Here is a 21,583-nt window from a genome sequence, read left to right as displayed (position 1 = left end):
GAAATGGCCCGCGGTGATACCTCAGGGAGAACTTCCCAGCATTCCACTATCTCTGTATTTAACACAGATGGCGAGTGCGCTTCGTGCAAAGCACGGGGCTTGCGCCTTGGGCAACTTGTGAGTGCGTAACCAAGGTCCCTGACCTCGGAGACTTGGGCCTAATGACCTACTGCTGCAGAATTCTGTCTAGGAAGGATTTGCGAGCTGCAGGCTTGCTTGGCTGTAGTAGGTTATAGCAGGTAGGAGAGTGCTGACAGGAGGATTGCCTGGTTTACACCCGAACTCTGTACTTCCTAGCTGTGTGACCAGTGGGCAAGTTAATTCACTTCTCTGTGCCTCTTCTGTAAAATGGAGTTTATAGAAATTCCGTCTTAGAGTTGTTTGAAGGATAAAATGAGTTAATCAATGTAAAGTGGTTTTTTTTTAGACCCTGCTAAGTGTACGGTAAGTATTAAGTTGTTTTTTGTTTTTGTTTGTTTTGTTTTTAAGATTTTATTTATTAATTTGAGGTAGAGATTGAGAGAGAGAGAGATAGAACACGAGCCCGGGGGCAGAGGGAGAGAGAGAAGCAGACTCTCCACTGAGCAGAGAGCCGGTCATGGGTGATCCCAGGACTCTGGGATCATGACCTGAGTTAAAGGCAGACGATCAACCGACTGAGCCACCCAGGCGCTCCAAGTATGAAGTTAATACACTTTAAAAGACAATTTTCCTTCGGTTGTATATTGCAAAGGAAAGCAAATTATTAACGTTTCTTTCATATTTTATATAGACTTGAGAAAATACCACATGTGCGTACCAGAGAATATAATTTTTACAGAGAAGATAGTGGACAGAGATTCTTGGGACCCTGTAGGACCCGCACCTTTCCCCCTCTCTCCCTTTAGTGGCGCTAAAGTTTTTCCAAAGCCACCTTGGTACTTTGTGAATAGTGGAGATAAGACACAGGTATAAATGTGTGGGACACTAAATGACAAGTGTCAAGAACAGAAACTATCAGGTATCAGCCCTGAGTGGGACAGTATATACAGCTAGGGGTGGGGACAATCAAGGAAGTCTTCATGGAGGAAGTAGCATTTGCACAGGGCTCAAAAGAGTAGAGGAGGTGGGATCTGATTGGCTGTCAGAGAGGTAGTCCAGGGCATTCTTTTGGATGAGAGACATTCTCTTGCCTTCAGTTAACTCTAAGTTATTTATTGCATACCTGTTATGTATATGCCAGGCATGGAGAAGCCATTTTCCCCCTGTAGATACAAAGTGAGGGTAGGGGGTGTGTGCGCTCCTGGCACCTAGTGAGTAGAGCCCAGGGATGCTGTTAGATAGTGTGCTATAGACAGGATGGCCCCCTACAACACAGAATTACCCAGCACAAAATGGTAATGGTGCCAGGGCCGAGAAGCCCTCACTGGGGCCTCACCAAGAAGCCCTCACTAGAGGCAAAGGGAAGTGTTTTGGTTGCAGGCCACAGCCCCAGACCCTGCCACACTAATAGTGAGGCCTTTCTCACACCCTCAGAACTTTATTATATACTTGGAGAGTTGCACTATTATTAACCAGCATGCTTAGCATGTTCTGGCATAGAGAAGGCCCTGGCACATTCTCCGAAGTTTGCTCCCTGCAGAGTTGGTATCACTGCCCTGTCTTTTCCACCAAGGAAGCAGGCTCAGAGTAGCAGAGCAGAGAACACGAAGGCCTCCCAAGAATCTCTGCTTCCCAGTCTGTATGATTTCACTCCTGTGTGGAATCTAAACAAAGAAACAAAACCAAATGAATAAAAAAAAAAAAAAAATCAGAATCAGACCTGTAAACACAGAGAACAAACTGATGGTTGCCAGAGGCGCAGGTGGAGGGTGGACCCTGTAGGACCCGCACCTTTCCCCCTCTCTCCCTTGCTTCAGCCCAGGGGCAGGCAGGTGCTGGGAGGTGGTGTGTAGGCAATCCCAGTGCCTGTCCACTTGGAGGGGGGAGAGAATTCTAGAACTCACATTCTCTGCTCTTAGAGGACTTTGATTGGACTTATTCTAGGGCAGTGATTCTGAAGACGTTTGGACCAGCAGCTTTAGCAGCACCTGGGAACTTGTTAGAAAGGCAAATTCACGCGCCCTATCCAGACCTACTGGATCAGAAACTCTGCGGGTAGTGCCCAGGAATCTGAGGTTTAACAAGCCCTCCGGGGAAATCGGATGCAGCCTAAAGTGTGAGAACCACTGTAGTAGGGTATGTCTTGGGCAAAATTGTGAATTAAGCCAGTGTCACCAGGATGATCTTTTTTTTTTTTTTTGATGATACATATAGAAAAGCAGGTTTTATTAAAAAAATTATTTAGGGTATCTGGGTGGCTCAGTTGGTTAAGCAACTGCCTTTGGCTCAGGTCGTGGTCCTGGAGTCCCAGGACGGAGTCCTACATCAGGCTCCCTATTCAGCGGGGAGTCTGCTTTTCCCTCTGATCCTCCCCCCTCTCGTGCTCTCACTCTGTCTCTCTCCCAAACAAATAAATAAAATCTTTAAAAAAATAAAAGAATGGGGGCGCCTGGGTGGCACAGCGGTTAAGCGTCTGCCTTCGGCTCAGGGCATGATCCCTGCGTTATGGGATCGAGCCCCACATCAGGCTCCTCTGCTATGAGCCTGCTTCTTCCTCTCCTACTCCCCCTGCTTGTAATCCCTCCCTTGCTGGCTGTCTCTATCTCTGTCAAATACATAAATAAAATCTTTAAAAAAAAATAAATAAAAGAATGAACAAATTATTTTTAACTGAAGTATAGTTGACCTACAATCTTATATTAATTTCAGGGGTACAATATAGTGATTTGACAATTCTATACATTATACTATCCTCACTGTGATAAGTGTAGTTGCCATCTGTCATCATACAATGTTATTACAATATTACTGACTATATTCCTTATGCTGTACTTTTCATTCCCATGACTTATTTATTTTACAAGTGGAAGTTTGTACCTCTTAATCCCCTTTACCTATTTTGCTCATTCCCCATCCGCCTGCCCTCTGGCAACCACCAGTTTGTTCTGGGTATTTATGAGTCTGGTGTTTTGCTTGTTTATCTGTTTTGTTTCTTAGATTCTACATATAAGTAAAGTCATATGGTATTTGTCTTCCTCTGACTTATTTCACTTTGGCATAACATTGTCTGGGTTCATCCATGTTGTTGCAAATGGCAAGATTTCATTTTTTTTATGGGTGAGTAACATTTCTTTTTATATATATGCCACATATATTTATTCATCTTCCCATGGATACTTACGTTGCTTCCATATCTTGGTTATTGTAAATATTATAATGAACATGGGAGTGTATATATCTTTTTTAATTAGTGTTTTTATTTTCATCAGGTAAATACCCAGAAGTGGGATTACTGGATCATATAGTACTTCTAATTTTTCTTTTTTAAAAGATTTATTTATTTATTTTAGGGGGGAGGGGCAGAGGGAGAGAGAGAGAGGGAGAGAGAATCCCAAGCAGACTCCCCATTGAGCATGGAGCCCAATGCAGGGCTTGATCCCACAACCCTGAGATCATGATCCAAGCTGAAAACAAGAGTCTGACGCTCAACTAACTGGGCCACCCAGGCGCCCTGTACTTAAAATTTTTTCAGGAATCTTCATATTGTTTTCCATAGTGACTACACAAATTTACATTCCTACCAACAGTGCGTAAGTGTTGCCTTTTCTCCACATCCTTGCCAACACTTGTTATTTCTTTTTTTTTTCTTTTGGAGGTTTTATTTATTTGAGAGAGAGAGAGAGAGACCACGAGCAGGGGAAGAGGCGGAGGGAGAGGGAGAACCAAGTGGGGCTCGATCCCAGGACCCTGGGATCACAACCTGAGCAGAACATAGACGCTTAAGGCAGACGCTTAACCGACTGAGCCAACCAGGTACCCGACACTTGTTATTTCTTATCTTATTGATACTAGCCATTCTGACTGGTATGAGGTATATTTCACGGTGGTTTTGCTTTGCATTTCCCTGACAGGATAATCTTTCTAAATCTAAAAATCTAAATCTAAAATGTGAATGTAACCCATCAGTTCCATTTTACCACCATCAAGATAAGTGCCCTTTCCACTCCCTGTGGACCCCACTCTCCAGCTAATTTGAGGGTACCAATTATGATTACGTTTTGCTGAGTAAAACATAGAACCAGAAATTAATGTTTTAAAAATTGAGAAGTTTATTTCTCTTTCACATCCAAAGATGTCTAGAAGTTGGCTGTCCAGGGTTCTTGGGCCGTTCAGCAAAGTTATCAGGGAGTATGATTTCTTTTTCCAAATCAGTGATTTATTGTTTTGTACAAATGATGTGTATTTTATAGAAATTCAAGAAATTTATTTATTTATTTAGAGTGTGCACAGGGTGGGGGGTGTGTATGTGGCAGGTGTGGAGGGCCAGAATGAGAGAGAGAATCCCGGACAGGCTCCACACCCAGGGCAGAGCCTGGGGCAGGGCAGAGCCTGGGGCAGGGCTTGATCTCATGACCTGAGATCATGATCTGAGCTGATATCAAGAGTTGGATGCTTAACCGACTGAGCCACCCAGGCACCCCTAAACTTCAAGAAATTAAAAAAGAAGTTTTCAAAAGAAAGCAAGAGAATACCCATCAGAAATAACTGTGGTAAGCATATGATGAATATCCTTTCATGCAATTCAGCCGGTGTGTTTATTTTGTCTACTGAATTAGCTGGTCTCATACAAGGCAAAATCAATCTTTTTTTTTTAATTCAATTAGTCAACTTATAATACATCATTAGTTTTTGATGTAATGTTCAGTGATTCATTACTTGCATATTACACCCAGTGCTTATCACATTACGTGCCCTTCTTAATGCCCATCACCCAGTTACCCCATCCCCCCACCCAACTCCCCAAATCAGTCTTTTTTAAAGATTTTTTAAGTAATCTGTGCACCCAATGTGGGGCTTGAACCCACAACCCTGAGATCAAGAGTGGCATGCTCCACCAACTGAACCAGCCAGGCACCCCCAATATCAATCTTTTTATTTTTATTTTATTTTTTTAAGATTTTATTTGCGAACAAGAGAGTGAGAGAGAGGGGTAGGGCAGAGGGAGAGGAAGAAGCAGACTTCCCGCTGAGCAAGGATCCTGACCTGGGGCTCTATCCCAGCACCTTGAGATCATGACCTAAGGCAAAGGCAGAGGACTAACTGGGCCACCTGGGTGCCCCAATCAATCTTTTTAAAATACATGACTCTCATATCTTAAATGCGTAACTTAATAATCTCATACATATATAAAACATAATGATCCCGTTCCCCAAGAAAAGTTATATATCATTAATTTAAAATTTACATACATTTAGTAAATTTTATTTATATATTGTATAATATCTAATTTTGATACTATAATTCATATTATAAATTTTATGTGTATTCACCTATATTTTATAGTTTATAATTCGTATTATAAATATATATTTATATGTATTATGTAATATATTACATTATGTAGTTGAAATATAAATTATATATAATTATATAATGATAAGATAATAATGATTAATTACTATTATTATATAATTATTATATAAACAGTGTTATAAAATTGGTATATAATTATTAGTTACCATTAACTATATAATCAATTTGATATAATTATATATAAATATATATATTTCTTGGAGAAAGAGATCTGACTTCTGCTTACCCCTTTAAACTCATCCTGTACCCTCTCCATGGTCGCCATACTTTTGTCACACTTCCTAGTCTTTCACCTTGCCGTGCCCTGCTGTGTCTTAGACCTTTGCTCTTGCTGTTCTTCCTGAAACACTCTTCGTGCAGCTGATCACAGGAGCGCCCTTCTGATCTGCAGGCCTCCGTCTGCACGTGTCCTCCCTCAAGAGCCCTTCTCCGACCACTGTATCTAAAGGAGACATCTCCCTCCACCCCATTTCCCTTGGACACTTCCGTCCATTGATTTCCTCCGTAGTGATGAAGGACGTTGGAAGGCAGGCAGGCAGGGACGAGGGGCCCCGCCCTAAGAGGAAACCACCCTTAAAAGGATTTTACACCATCCTGGAAGGAGCCCTCCACCCTTTCCCATGTGATAGAGAGATGACGAAAACCTGATTGGATGACAGGCACAGGGAGGGTTAATCACATTAAAACAGCCGGCAACAAGGGTAACAAGCCCATAAAAGCCCCTAGACTTAGAAACTCCGGGGGCAACCCTCTCGGGTTCCCTCCCTCCTGGGAGCTTTGTCCTGTCGCTTTGCTGTCACTCAATAGCCTCGCTTTGCTGCCCACCATTCTGTCCGGGACACCTCCTCAGTCTTCCAGTCCGCGTGACAATAGCATGTCTCCCAAATGGCAAATAACGTTGTTTGCGCTTTACCTGCCAACTGACCGTCTGCCTCACTAGACTATAAGCTCCCTGTCTGTTGGGTTCACCGGGGTGTCCCCGGCGCTGGGCATGGCGTTGGGCATGCAGTAGGTGCTCAGTCACTGTCGGCTACATGAAGGAACGGATGAATAGGGATAACGGGGTACTCGCCACATAGCATGGTGTGAATTAAATGAAATAGTGTACGAACTTGGCTCCTAGTAAGATCTCAACAGTTACTTTATTCCCCTTCTCCGTCACTGAGCCTTGGGCTCAACTCCGACCGCTGGAGGCGACCTTGGGCTAGTCATTGCACCTCTTGGGCCGCGGATTTATTCCATCAAGCGTCGGTCGAGTGCCTGCGCACGGTTCTAATGCTGGAGATACGGTCATGAATAATTAAACAAAACTCCTTGCTCTCTTGGAACTTACATTCTAAGATCTCCAACGGCCCAGTATTTTCTTAGATTCTGTGTCACGCAGGAGCTGGAATGACCTGGCGGAGTTGGGAGCAGATGAGGAATGAGGATGGCCTGGCCTAACGACTCGGGAAGGGAGGGGACAGGCCTCCGCTTAATTCCATCCAGTTCCAGCAGGTTTCTAAAATCATTTGGCTGATCTTGAACTGGGCATGTTTGGGAGTGTGCTTGATAGGGCACAACATCGGATGGTGTGACTGCAGCTCTTCAGTCTGAGAGCACGTCAGAATTTGAGGAGGTGGAGGACTGCCAGAGGAACCCTGACCTCCCGCCTCCTGGTGCGGTCCTCTTGCTCCAAGGAGCTCAAACAACCGCAGTTTCCCTGCTTTCGGGAACCTCAGTCCCAGGCAGGGCTCTGATTGGCTCTGCTGGGCTCATAGGCCCGCCCCCTGAAGCAATCACTGTTGCTAAGGGGATGGGGTAAGCTGATTGGTCAGGCCAGGGGGCTAGGGCAAATTAGCGGACCAGGAGGGTGGGAAAGTTTGCGGGGGGAGCTAAGAAGGGAGTGCTGCCTCCTTCCGCAGTAGGTGATAAAAACTTAAGTCTCCAGCTGCTCACTCATCCTTGCCTGGCCTTGGGCGTCAGCTCCGTGCTCTGACTCAGAGCCTAACACTTAACTTACCGCCAGGAGGTGACTTCAGCTCTGGGGCAAAGCAAGTCCGTTGCATTTGCTTGGATTGATTGATAAGAGAAATTACCCAAGATGTTCTCTCTGACAGTTGCCAAGGGCAAATATTTCTCTAATGAGGGATGAGAAGTAGCAGTATGTCCCAGGAGTCTGATTAGCGGACCAGAATCTGAATCCAAGCTTGGCAGGCCATTTGATAACGCGACTTTTGAGCTTAAAAGAGAGTAAGCGCATAAAATAGTCAACAAATGAATTGATCGATCATTCCAAAATGTTTTTGACAATAAATATGAAACCTGTACATTATTTAAATAATGTGCTAAATATTGAAACTTTCAGTAGTCAGAAAAAAAGGAGGTTTGGATTTCTGTGCTAAGAAAGGCTCCCCACAGGGTCCCTGGGGGCCACGTGTGCTTGATCCCTGAGCTGACAGATGAAGAAAGCCTCTGGCAGAGGCCTCTCACTGTACAAAAAACTCTTACTGGAGACTGGTTGAGAGGGCGAGAGGAGAGAAGCATGTGATACATGTGAAGTATCACTTTAGAGGGTCATTCTTGTTGAATTAGCGTTAATATACTGATAGTCTTAAGGAAGCAGCCTGATGCAATAGGAACGTGTGGATTTTGTGGATTGAGATGTATTGCAAGGCAAAGATATTAACATAATGAAACATAATTCTCCTATAATATATATACTGAGCATGTGTCAAAGATTAATTAATTAGAGAGGCGTTATGGACGCAACGGTGCTCTTCCAAAATTCATAGGATGCCGTCCTAACCTCTAGTACTCCAGAATGTGGCTGTATTTGGAGACAGAGTTTTCAAGAGGTAATTAAGATTGAATGAGGTCATGAAGGTGGGGTCCTAATCCAATATAACTGGTTTCTTCATAAGATGAGGAAGAGATACTACGGGTGCAGAAACACAGAGGAAAGAGCAGATGAAGAGGGAGTACAAGAGAGGGCTCAGGAAACCAACTGATACCTTGTGCCAAGGCCTTGATCTTGGGCTTCCAGCCTCCAGAACTGTGAGATACATTTCTGTTGTGTAGGATGCCTATTGTGTGGCTTTTTTTTTTTTTTTAAGATTTTATTTATTTGATAGAGAGTGAGCACAAGTTAGGAGGGAAGGGGAGGAGGGGAAACGGCAGGGGCAGAGGGAGAGGGAGAAGCAGACTCCCTGTTGAGAAGGGAGCCCAATGCTGGGCTTTATCCCAGGACCCTGGGATCATGACCTGAGCCAAAGGCAGATGTTTAACTGACTGAGCCACCCAGGTACCTCTGTGTGGCACTTTTTATTGGTCACCCTAGAGAATTAGGGAGCCAGCAGGAAGGCACAGCTGGTTTAAAGAGGGTGGAAGACTGACCTGGAACAAGAGTACTGAGTCAGACACACAATTGGTGTCCTTCCGGTATGTACAACTCCAGCCTCTGGGTTACCTTCCTAGACAAGAATCATTTGCATCTTATGAGTTTTCTACAAGGTTACATTTTTGAGACCTAATTTAATAGCCAATAATAAGTCAGATGTAGTCACTGTCCTAGAGCAGGGTTTCCAAACAGCGACACTACTGACATTTTGGACCGACAGTTCTTGTGGGGGCTGTCCTGTGCGTTCCGTGTGCAGCAGCATCCCTGGCCTCTACCCACTAGATGGCAGTAGTATCTGCTCCCCTCACGGTTGGCCATGTGGCTTTAAGAAGCAGGTTCATGGGCTCTTGGGTGGCTCATTGGGTTAAGCCCCTGCCTTTGGTTCAGGTCGTGATCTCGGGGTCCTGGGATTGAGTCCTGTGTCGGGCTCCCTGATCAGCAGAGAGACTACTTCTCCTTTTCTCTTTGTCCCTTCCCTGCCCCTGTTTGTGCTCTCTCTCGCTCTAATAAAAAAGTAAAAAAAAAAAAAAAAAAAAAAAGCAACATGTTCCTACACCTGGGGCCACCAAGGGTGGAAAGCACCCCTGGGACACTTTGGCTGGTGTTGGTCTGTGCCTGAGGGGCCTGCAGGATCACTGAGAAGCTGGGTCCCTGCTGGTGATCTGGGGGCCTCCCATCACCACTCGGGCAGGACAGAGGAGTGGGTGGTCTTGACAAGAGTTAGGGAAAAGCAAGGGGTTACCCTTTCTTCACCCTTGGCCATCAGGGAGTGCCAGCTCTCTCCTCTCCCCCAGCCTAATGCAGTTGTCACCCCCTCTGCAGTTTTCTGCCGGACCCAGGGGCCCTCCTTGCTCTCTCTCAGCCTTAGGCAACCAAGAGACCCTGAGCGTGTATATGGGATCAGGACTTCTGGATGACAGTAACTGGCATCTTTGTTGCTATCCTACTTCTGTTTTTCAGAGGCGAGCTTGTTGATGAAATGAATTTAATTTAGATGTGTATTGTGAAAATATTTTATGCTGAGGTAGGAGTTGAGGGGGAAGGAGATTTTATGGTCCCGGCCCCCCTCCCTGAAGGAGACAACGGGATTACTTAGGAAACTAGCCCAGATCCCTCCATGGGACACTATTGTCCAGCAGGCGGGACTCCTGCCTTGGGTCCTGGGACTCCTGGAAGGGTTATACTGGATTCGTGGTTATTTATTTATTTATTTATGCGCTTATTTATTTATGAGAGACAGAGTGTGTGAGCAGGGAGGAGGGGCAGAGGGAGAGGGAGAGAGAGAATCTTGAGCAGACTCCATGCTCATTGCGGAGCTGGACCCGGACTCCATCTCGCAACCATGACATCATGACCTGAGCTGAAACCAAGAGCTGAGCCCTTAACCGACCGAGCCACCCGGGCGCCCCTGGGGTAATTTATTTTTAATGGGGGGAGGGTGGTTCAGAGCTGGTTCAGCCTAAGGTGGGGACAATTGCTCCTCATGCCCTGCTTGTTAAATACCAACTGAGAGTCAGCCTGGCCTTGAGGCTCTGGCCAGGACCTTTCCCTGCCTCTAGACAGTGAAGAATTGCCTCAGAGCTTTTGCTGGTACTTTCCCCACCGGCTCCTCAGCTCCCTGTTCATTCCAGCCACGCTTGGCTTGCCGGGGTAAAAGCCATGTGAACTACTATGAACTGTTACTTACACACAGCTCCATGAACTGTTAGTGAGCTCATCTGTGTGGACTGTGACCTGCCAGTATGCTCAGGGCTGCACCGTGCAGCAGGGAGGCCCTGGGGGGGGGCGGGCAGGAAGGGATGGGCAGGGGCAGGGCACCCCACTCCAGCCCCACCCCGCACATTGGCTGACCCTGAGCAGCAAGGCCCTTCATCTCCCTGCATTTCAGTTTCCTCATAAACAAAATGGGGGATAAACGTGCTACCCTGTTTTCCTTAGAGACCGTGAGAGTCAAGTGCAGGAATTTTGAAAGAGCAGCAGTACTTACGAGCTATGCTCTTCCGGGTGGGGACTCTGGAGTGTTTCTCACAGACATGGTGCAACTGAGTGGCTCATTATTCCCCACTTAACAAATATTTCACGAAGCCCTACTGGGTGCCAGGTACTGCTGTAGGTGCTGATGATACAGCAGTGAGTAAAACAGGCAAAAATCCCTTCCTCCTTACATTCTACTGTGGGGAGACTGAGGGCCAACAACAAAAAAAAGTGAAACATTGTTAGTTGGTGACAGGTGGTACGGGAAAAACTAGGGGGAGGAAGGGGAGAGGAAATGTAGTAGCCAGCCCCAAACGGCCCCCACCCCTGGTATTCGCACCCTCACCTAGTGCCCTCCCACCCCGTCCCAGGCTTGGTCCGTGTGACCAGTAGAAGGTGGCAGAAATGATGGTATGTCACATCTGACATTAGGTCTTAGGAGACCAGCTTCCTTCCTGGGCTCTCAGAGCACTCACTCTGGGGGATGCTGGTTACCATGCTCTGAGGACCCTTGGGCAGCCTGTGGGGAGGCCCACGTGGATAGGAACTAAGGCACCCATCAAAAGCCAGTGAGGGAATGAAGCTTGCCAACAGACTACAACCTCACAAGAGACTCCGAGCCCGAACCTTGGAGAAAGCCTTCTCTTTAGTGCTGTAGAGAATGTGGGCGGAATGTGCTCTCTGCTTGGCTGCCTGCCATCACTAGGCAGTGGGCTAAGTGCTCTGTGTGTGCTGTCTCATTTAATCCTCCTCTAACAGCCATATTGGTGGTAATTGTTATCTCCATTTTCCACAGCAAGGCTCAGAGGCTAGCTCACTTGCCCAAATCCTCCAGCTAGTAAGTGCCCGAGCTGGGATCCACACTTGAGTACTCAAACTGTCGTGCTAGTCTACCTTTCCTTTGCTCTTTCCAGACCAGGCTTTGGACTTCCTTCTTTTTTTTTTTATTTTTTTTTTTAAGATTTTGTTTATTTATTTGAAGGAGAGAGAGAGAGAGAGAGAGAGAATACAGCAGCGGCAGACAGAGGGAGAGGGAGAAGCAGGCTCCTCCCTGAGCAGGGAGCCTGATGTGGGGTTCGATCCCAGGATGCTGGGATAATGACCTGAGCCGAAGGCAGATGCTTAACTGACTGAGGAACCAGGCACCGCAGCCTTCGCACTTCACACTAATATTCTTTTCCCTTTGTCGAGTTATCTCTTGTCCCCCACATCATCCCTAAGTGTTGACATTCATTGAGCCCTTTGGCTGTTTTAGCACTGGAGTCTTGAATGGTGACTCCAGGGTTCATGGGGGAGGGTCTGTCTACCATACGCCCCAGTTTCATAGTTCCTGGAATCTTCTTTCTGCTGACCTTCTCACACAGCTCCGGCAAGCCATTCCCATGTTGGGTTGTTTATTTGCTGATTTGCTGTTAGAACCGTTCTCCTTTCCTGCCTCTTTTTCTCTGTATTATAGGAGAGCTGATGCCTGCAAAGCACATCTCCCAAACTCCCTTGTCAGTTAGCTTTGTAATAAGTTCGGCCAATGAGAGGCAATTGGTGGGAGATGAGAAGGTGGCCGGAAGAGAGAAGCCAGGGGTCCCTACCTTCCTTCCCTGCCTCCCCACCTCATCCCTGCAGGCAGCCCCTCCAGTAGTGATTGGGTTCCCTCTGTGGTTCAGCCTCTTGCTGGCCAGGCCACCCTGGCTTCAGCCTCTGCTCCTGGGCTCCTGTGACACACCTCTGTTGGTTCCTCTGGTTGAACTTGTGGCCACACAGCTTCCTGCATTTCCTAGTCTTGAGCTTGTGCACCCCTTGGATTAAATTTTCTCTATGAATTGCTTGAGCTAGGTTTTAGTTTTCAGGCGTGATCCTAACGGATATCTAGCTTTATACCCTGGACTTTACTGTCATCTTAAATGGTTCTTCCTCAAATCTCTTTACAGGATCCCACTTTCTGATGAGAATCTCCAATGCTTCTATGTCACTCACATTCTTTCTTCCAGTTCCAAGTTTGCCTCATGCATCCCTGCAACCAGCCATCCATCCATCCATCATTATTTATTGCATTGTGGTTGCTGATGATAGATATAGTGATGACCAAGATTGATACCAAACATGTTCTCATGCAGCTCATGTTTTTTATGGTTTTTTAAAAAAGATTTTATTTATCTATTTGACAGAGATAGAGACAGCCAGTGAGAGAGGGAGCACAAGCAGGGGGAGTGGGAGAGGAAGAAGCAGGCTCACAGCAGAGGAGCCTGATGTGGGGCTCGATCCCAGAACGCCGGGATCACGCCCTGAGCCGAAGGCAGACGCTTAACCGCTGTGCCACCCAGGCGCCCCTATGGTAAGAACATTTAACATGAGATCTACTCTCTTTTTTTTTAAAGATTTTATTTATTTATTAGAGAAAGAGAGAAAGCACGAGCAGGGGGAGCGGCAAAAAGGAGAGAGAGAAGCAGACTCCCTGCTAAGCAAGAAGCCCGACTCGGAACTCGATCCCAGAATCCTGGGATCATGACCTGAGCTGAAGGCAGATGCTTAACCAACTGAGCCACCCAGGCATCCTGAGATCTACCCTCTTGACAGATTTTAAGTGCACAGTAGTATAGTATTGTTAACTATAGGCACCACGTTGTAGAGCAGGTTGCTAGAACTTATTAATCTTGCATAATTGAAACCATATCCCCATTGAAAAGCAACTCCCCTTTTCTCCCTCCCCTAGCTCCTGGCAGCCAACATTCTACTCTCTATTTCCATGAGTTTGAGTATTTTAGATACTTCACATAAGTGGAATCTTGCACTGTGACTGGTTTGCTTCTCTTAGCATAATTCCATCCGTGTTGTCACGTATGGCAGGATTTCCTTCTTTCTAAAGGCTGAATAGTATTCCATTGCATGTATATATTACATCATCTTTGTTCACGTATCCGTTGATGGTTATTAGGTTGTTTCCATATCTTGGCCATCATGAAGTACAGATATCTCTTCAAGATCCTGATTTCAATTTTTTTAAAAAGATTTTATTTTTTTAAAGTAATCTCTTTACCCAACATGGGGCTCGAATCCACACCCCCAAGAACAAGAGTCACATGCTCTACTGACTGAGCCAGCCAGGTGCCTCTCAATTTTTTTTTTTTAATATGTATCCAGAAGAGAAATTGCTAGATCATGTGGAAATTCTATTTTTAATTTTCTGAGGAATCTCGATACTGTTTTTCATAGAGACTGAATCAGTGTATATTCTCACCAACAGTGCACAAGGGCTCCCTTTTCTCTATTTTTTTTTTTTTTGAAGATTTTATTTATTTGACAGAGAGAGAGAGAGAGACAGCCAGCGAGAGAAAGAACAAGCAGAGGGAGTGGGAGAGGAAGAAGCAGGCTCCCAGTGGAGCAGGGAGCCTGATGTGGGGCTCAATCCCAGGACCCTGGGATCATGACCTGAGTCGAAGGCAGACGCTTAACGACTGAGCCACCCAGGCGACCCTCTATATTTTCACCAACACTTACCTTTCAATTTTTTGATAATAACCCTCCTAACAGGTGTGAGGTGATATTTCATAGTGGTTTTGATTTGCATGTTTCTGAGTAGTGATGTTGAGCATCTTTCATTTATCTGTTAGTCATTTGTATACCTTCTTTCGAGAAATTCCTATTCACATCCTTTGTTTATTTCTTAATTGGGTTACTTTTTTTTTTTTTTTTAAGATTTTGTTTTCAAGTAATTTCTACACCCAAGGGGGGGGGGCTCAGACTCACACCCCAGAGATTCAAGAGTCGCAGGCTCTTCCAACTGAGCCAGCCAGGTACCCTGTTTATTTTGTTTTTGTTTTTCCTTTTTTGCTATTGAGTCATAGGAGTTTCTTCTATAGTTTAGGTAGTAACCCCTTAGCAGACATACAACTTGCAAATATCTTCTCAAATTCCATGGGTTGCCTTTTCACTCTGTTGATGGTTTCCTTTGCTGTGCAGAAGCTTTTTAGTTTGAAGTGTCCCACTTAACTATTTCTGCTTTTGTTGCTTATGCTTATACAAGAAACCATTGTCCAGACAAATGTCATAAAGCTTTCCTCCTATGTTTCTTGGAGTTTTAGTTTTAGGTCTTAACATTTAAGTCTTTAATCCATTTTGAGTTGATTTTTGGGAGGAGAGAGGTAATATAAAAGTATCTACAAAAGCCACATAATTACTCTAATAGGGTAGTTATTGGGTGTTGTAGGAGCACATGGGAGTGTCTCAATCCCCCAGAGGGTTGGTGAGGGCATGAGTCCTTGGGGCCTGACCCATGACGAGTTGGCCAGACAGAGGAGAGCAGGGAGGAAAGAGTAGAGCAGGCTGAGAGGAGAATATGCACAGACCCAGAGGCCAAAAGAGGAAAGTCCCAATGCTGGGCAGGCTTGAAAAGGGGGATTCTCAAACAGAACCAAACTGGGCTGTATTGGACCCCACCCGCTTGTGGAGCAAGGCTGCAGTCCACCTCTAAAGTTACAGTCTTCCCTTTCCTGTCCTACTCTCTGGGTTAGGGAGGCACTTCTATACGGCACAGCACCGGTAGGCTCCAGCTCCCTTATCATTTGTGTCCCTTATAATGGCTACAGATTTCCTCACATGTCCTGTGCTTCCTTACTTCTGGAGTTCCTTCTCTGGAGCCATGGTGAGCCCTATTTTTCTTACTTTTTTTAATGTAGCCTTCTTTTGTTTTAGAGAGCTAATTATTCAGATAATGAGAATTGGGATCTCTCATGTAGCTCTTTGCTCCATAGGCTATGAAGTGTCTCCGTGCTCCTGTTGGGAAAACACAGATTCCCTGGAGGGACCAGGCAGGTGCCAGAATGGGCGGCGGCCCTTTGGAACGCATGGCCCTCCTGGACTGCCTTCCCCCTCTGCTTCTGCTGGAGACACAGGGATAAGCACTGTTTGGCCTCTGTTAACACTGATACAAGAAGATGGACAGCCCAAGCAGGACGATAAGCAGCAGCAGTCACTGGCCCTGCCCTGGGCTGTGGTGACAGTGGGGAGGGCGGGGAGGCTGGGGAGTGCAAGAAAATGCTTATAATAAGATGTGGCTGCAATTCTGCGCAGTTGAATAGTGTCCTGTGGGAATGCAGGCCTTCTGTGGACAGATATTCCAACAGAAGACTGAAATCTGTATGGTTTGGCGTACATGCAATTGACTCACTTTTAATTATTAGAAAAAACATTTTAATTTATTTTTTTTAATTTTTAAAAGTATTTTTTGTTTGTCAGAGAGAGAGCTAGAGAGCGATAGAGAGCACACAAGCAGGGGGAGGCACAGAGGGAGAAGCAGGCTCCCTGTTGAGCAGGGAGCCCAATGCGGGACTCGATTCCAGGACCCTGAAATCATGACCTGAGCCCAAGGCAGATGCTTAACCGACGGAGCCACCTAGGCGTCCCAGAATTTTAAATTTAAATATACCGTACAAGCCATGGTAATACAGATCAAATAAGATACTGACGGGTTTATTCAGGGGTTCTTAACTTTGGCTGCACATTACAATCACTTGGGGAGCGTTTTTTTTTTAAGATTTTATTTATTTATTTGAGAGAGCAAGTGTGTGAGAGAGCACGAGGGGTGGGGGAAGGACAGAGGGAGAGAGAGAAGCAGGCTCCCTCTGAGCAGGGTCTCCCTTCCAGGACCCCGGGACCATGACCTGAGCCCAGGGCAGCCGCTTAACCAACAGCCACCCAGGCGCCCCCACCTCTGGCCAATTAAATCAGAATCTCGGGGGGCAGGATGAGTCATCAGTTTTTTCTAATGTCCCAGGTGATTCCGATCACCGGATGTGTTTGTGGGCTCCAGCACACGGGACCTCTGATTTATAGGCAAAGTTTGGCAGAGAGGATAGGGTGAATGCTCTGTACCTGGGGCCTTTTCTAGCAATAATTGACAGGTGCACCTCATCACCAGATATCAAGTGCCCGGGATGGGACCTCCGTAGGAAAACATGTCTGCTCCTCTGTTCGCTTTCTCTTGAGGGCCCCAATCCTTTGTCATGAAATATGTACTGTTTATGGTGATGGTGGAAGAGGTCACTGAGAAACTCATATGTTGTTTTACCTTAAATGGTTGCAAAAGCTTCTTTCATGGCTCAGACGCCTGGCTCTAGCATCTTGTCCTGGGTACAGTTTCTATCTTGGTACCTAGCTCCACTGTCTACGTGTTATAATGACCAGGCATCATGCGCGTGGAGTCACTTTGCAACCATGCGAACAATGCCCAGTCGGTAGGTACGTGTGAGGAATTCCGTTCAAGGTCTCGGAAGGACTGGATATGGCATACCTCGTCCGATTCAACCTCGGTGGGCAAATGGCAGCGTCTGATATGCCTTCCCCCTTCCTCAAATGGGGGTGTTTCCCACAGTCCCATCCTTGTCTCTCTTGGATCACATACTTGGGCTATCCTCATACTTCTTAAATCTGTGCCACCAATTCTTATTCTCTGCTGAGTTCCAAATACATATTTCCAACAGTCTATTAGACATTTCCACCTGAATGTCCTATAGGAAACATGGACTTAGTGTGATCAATCGTGAATTCATTATTTCAATAAATTTGTACTCTCTTCCTCCATGTGCCTTTTTTTTTTTTTTTGAGGAATTTACTAGAAGGACACATAAAGAAAGAATTGAAAAAACAGTGCAAAGAAGGACAGGTGCCGAAGAGATTTGATTAACAGCCCCAAGAGGCACGTGGGCAGCCTTTTAAGCTGCTGTCTTTGGCTGACTCATTTGCAAATGCCTCCAGCCCCCATGTATTTCTGCTCTAGATTCAAATTTCTGAGAGAGAGAAACTGATTGGCCTGGCTTGGGTCATGGGCCCACCCCTGACTTGACTCGGGGGGTGGATCCTGTGATTGAAAAGCCCATTGGAATCAGATGAGATAGGATCAGTCCTTCAAGGTGCTGTTAGCAGGGGAAAGCAGGGAGCTTGCAAAACAAGCGGGGAAGTTTTGTAAAAATTGTCCCCATTTTATTGTTTTAAACAGTATAGAAGTTACACATAAGTAAATGCACTTGTAAAAAGCCAGATAAGGAAGAATATAGAATAACTAGTTCTTCATTCTGCCGTCATCCTCAGAGGTAAGTTCTACCAAGTTATGGTCTATTTTTACAGATCTTTTTTTTTCTGCTTTTAGATATATATGTAAATATGTATGAAAATATGTATACATACATTAATATAACTGTTCCTTTTCATATTAATATGACTTACTGCCTTCATGTAACTTACAGGTTTTCCCATTTCAAAACTCATAGCTGTACCTCGTTTTTATTTTAGTAAGTAAAGTAATTCATGGTCAACACTAATTTAAGCAGTTCAGAAGTTTGTAAAATGAAAAGTAAAAATTTCCCTTCCTCCAATCCACACTTCCCTACGTTTCTAGTGTTGTTCCCTAGAGGTAACCACTGTTAACATTTTCTTATTTATCAGAAGGTGTACTATTAGGTTAACAGGGGGGCTATTTCCCGGACTGTTTACTTTTGGTGTCGTGACGTTACAATGCTGATTATCATGTGTCAAACCATTTCTATAAATGTAACAAAACCACTGGTACCAATGGATGGATGATCACCAAGATTTTTAAGAATTGTAGCACTTCATTTTTATTTTTTATTTTTAGAAGTGAGTACATGGCTGTGGGGGCTGGGGGTAGTGGTGCGGGGAGGGCAAAGAGAGGGTTAGAGGGGGAGGAAGAGAGAATCCCACAGCTTGATGCGGGGCTCAATCTCACGACCCTGAGATCATGACCTCAGCTGAAATCAAGAGTCAGATGCTTAACTGAGCCACCCAGGCCCCCCCCAGAAATGTAGTACTTTATAAGTGACTGGCCATAAACTCTCTCTCCACCTTCTAAGCTTCCTGACTCGCATAATAGAGTTTTTTCACCTTTCATATAAGAGGCCATGCCAATGTTTAAGTCAACATTGTATAGCTATCCTTGTTGCTTATACATCTGACCTAGAAACCAGGTGTTCAAAGCTGTTCTACACTACTCTGCTACTAGGAGGAAGACAGACGGGAAGCTGGCTTGTCAAAATCCGGTTATGATGAGCAACTCTCTCTGGACCAGAACCTGCAGTATTATATCAATAATTCCTATGGAGATAGACATTTGCAGTTCTTGCTTGAATGCTGGTGAAGTTCTTTCCACTGTTCTCATAAAATATCTTCCAGATAGAGATAAGTTCGAACTGAATGATACGAGCTTTCTTGTACTGTTAGCCATTTGGAAACAGCTATGTAAATGGTCAAAAGGGGAATCAGCTGGTGTGACTGCCGGTGAAGAATTCTCAGGGAGAGGGATTATCTTGATGGCCTTCTAATGGGCACGCAGGAAGCGGGTCAGGCTCTCACCTGCTCCTTGGGCTCGGTAGCTGAGCTCCCAGCAGCACGTGGTGGACACACGTGTCCTGCCGGTCTCATTTTTCCAGTCAAAAGAAAGGGCTTATGTGGACGCAAAGGGATCTCCATGCTCTTGGTCATGCTGAGGACTCCCCTGCTTCCCCAGAAGAAGAAAAGCAGAACAGAAAGTAGAGAGACGTGGAGTGTAATTATTCTGTGCTGGTTCTGGGACAGCTAAATACTGATGTTCTGACCTCTTCTTCAGGAAATGTTTCTGGTGTGCAGCCTATGCTCAGTCAAGACCCTGTGTTTTTCTGATTGAACTTCAGTGACTAATGTCATGTGAACTTATGGAATGACACATGACTGCTTCTAACGAACTGTCCTACTTTGACGGCATGGGACTTATATTTTAAGGGCAATTTAGCAGTGATTGCTCTTGGTATATCTGTTCTATTGAATAATCTAGAGCTAAGTCAGAAATGGGTAGAATTTCAGCTGGTTTACTGTGATGAAAGTGAAAATAATCTAAGATCATTCTGTGGAGAAGCCTTAGAATTCCCATCTGCCAGGGAACTGCCTTGAACCAAAACACAGAGGGGCAGTCGCCCCCCCCCCATACTATGTGCTTCTTGAGGAAATGTGGGTTTCCCTTTCCTAAATGTTGGGCTTGTTATCTGTCCCTAGGTCTTTCCTCCTTCCTCCCTCCCTTCTAGTCTAACCCTCTCTGAATATATAGTCAATCCCCTCTTAATCACTTAACATTAAACCGTAAACTCAGAACTAGGAATTGCACACAGTAGATAATTGGTTAATCCATTTTTGCTGAATTAGAAAAAAAATTTCACTTAGAGTAGAAACCTACTTGGAGTCAAGCAATCCAGAATTCCTCGCCGTTTTGTTGGGCTCCAGACTGTACGGCTGGGGAAATGGGTGTCATGTTCACTTGCAATAGCTGAAAGTGACGGAGGCAGGGGTGGGTGAACAAAACCGTGGGCTTGCCGAACTGTCAAACTCAAAGGACAAGATGAAGAGAAAGTGGGAGGAAAAATGTGCATGGCCGTAGCTAGGCGTTTGTGATACAGGACACTTTGTTGTGGGGAATCCGCTGGTCAGGGGCAGTTCGGAACTCTGTTCCGATGTGGTGGCCTGAGGAGTGAGGAAGGGCCCATCACTAACACCCTCTGCCTTCCCATACATTCCTATGGTATGTTTTAAAAATAATTGATAGAACAAATAGAAAATCATTAAGAATATAGATGACTGGAACAAGACTATAAACAACCAGATGAGCTGACATTTATAGAACACTCCACCCAACAGAATACACATTCTTCTTGAGAGCACACGGAACGTCGACCAAGGTAGACCGTATTCGGGGCCATAAAAGAAGTGCCAATAAATTTAAAAGGATTTAAGTCATAAAAAGTATATTCTCTGATCACAATGGAATTAAATGAGGACTCAAGAAGAGGAACATTCTTTATTTTTCTTTTAAGTGTTCCATTTAATGAAGTTTGAGAAGCGTATAAAGTTGCATGATGAATATCACAATCAAAGAGCATTTGTATCACTGCAGGGAGTTTCCTTGTTCCCCTTCTGTAGCGAATCCCCTTGCTTCAGTCCCTGTCAGGCACGGAGCGGATTTTGTCCAAGAACAGGAAAATTCTTAGTTATCAAATATTTGCGAACTACATAAAATACTTTTATTTTTGTTTTTTTATAAAACACTTTTAAATGGTCCATGGATCAAAGAAGAAATCCTAAGGGGACTCAGAAAATATTTTGAACAAAAAGAAAATGAAAGCATTACCCAAATTCGTGGGATGCCACAAAAATAATACTTTGGAGGACACTTGCTTGCACTAAATGTCTGTATTTGAAAAGAAGAAAGATTTGAAATCAGTGGCCTTAGTTTCCACCTTAAGAAACCAAAAGAAGGGGCGCCTGGGTGGCACAGCGGTTAAGCGTCTGCCTTTGGCTCAGGGCGTGATCTCGGTGTTATGGGATCGAGCCCCACATCAGGCTCCTCTGCTATGAGCCTGCTTCTTCTTCTCCCACTCCCCCTGCTTGTGTTCCCTCTCTCGCTGGCTGTCTCTATCTCTGTTGAATAAATAAATAAAATCTTAAAAAAAAAAAAAAGAAACTAAAAGAAGAGCATATTAAACCGAAAGTAAGCAGCAGGGAAATAATAGGTATTTTTTACATTTTTAAAAATTGAGGTATAGTTGACATAGAATGTGTTTTAGGCATGTGGGATAATCATTTGATACAAATAGATACTGAGAAATGATTACCACTGTTAACATCCACCCCCTCAAATAGTTAGCGTTTTTCTTCTTGTGATTAGAACTTTTAAGATCTGTTCTCTTAGAAGCTTCCAAACATACAGTATGGTATTGTTAACTGTAGTCACTATGATTTTTATCT

General features: G+C 44.9%; 1 long non-coding RNA gene across 1 annotated transcript in view; it reads left to right on the top strand.

Moving 5' to 3' along the window:
* Positions 1–3,380: 3,380 nt before the first annotated feature.
* Positions 3,381–21,583, top strand: part of LOC113270197 (uncharacterized) — a 97,289-nt gene continuing 79,086 nt past the window's right edge. Inside the window, exon 1 of the long non-coding RNA XR_007189824.2 lies at positions 3,381–3,894. This is a non-coding gene — a long non-coding RNA (uncharacterized LOC113270197). The remainder of the gene's footprint in view (positions 3,895–21,583) is intronic.

The sequence above is a fragment of the Ursus arctos genome, unplaced genomic scaffold (genome assembly GCF_023065955.2).
Source record: "Ursus arctos isolate Adak ecotype North America unplaced genomic scaffold, UrsArc2.0 scaffold_33, whole genome shotgun sequence".
Taxonomy (NCBI): domain Eukaryota; kingdom Metazoa; phylum Chordata; class Mammalia; order Carnivora; family Ursidae; genus Ursus; species Ursus arctos.
The sequence above is the reverse complement of the archived record's forward strand: the minus strand, read 5'-3'. Positions and strand labels throughout refer to the sequence as shown.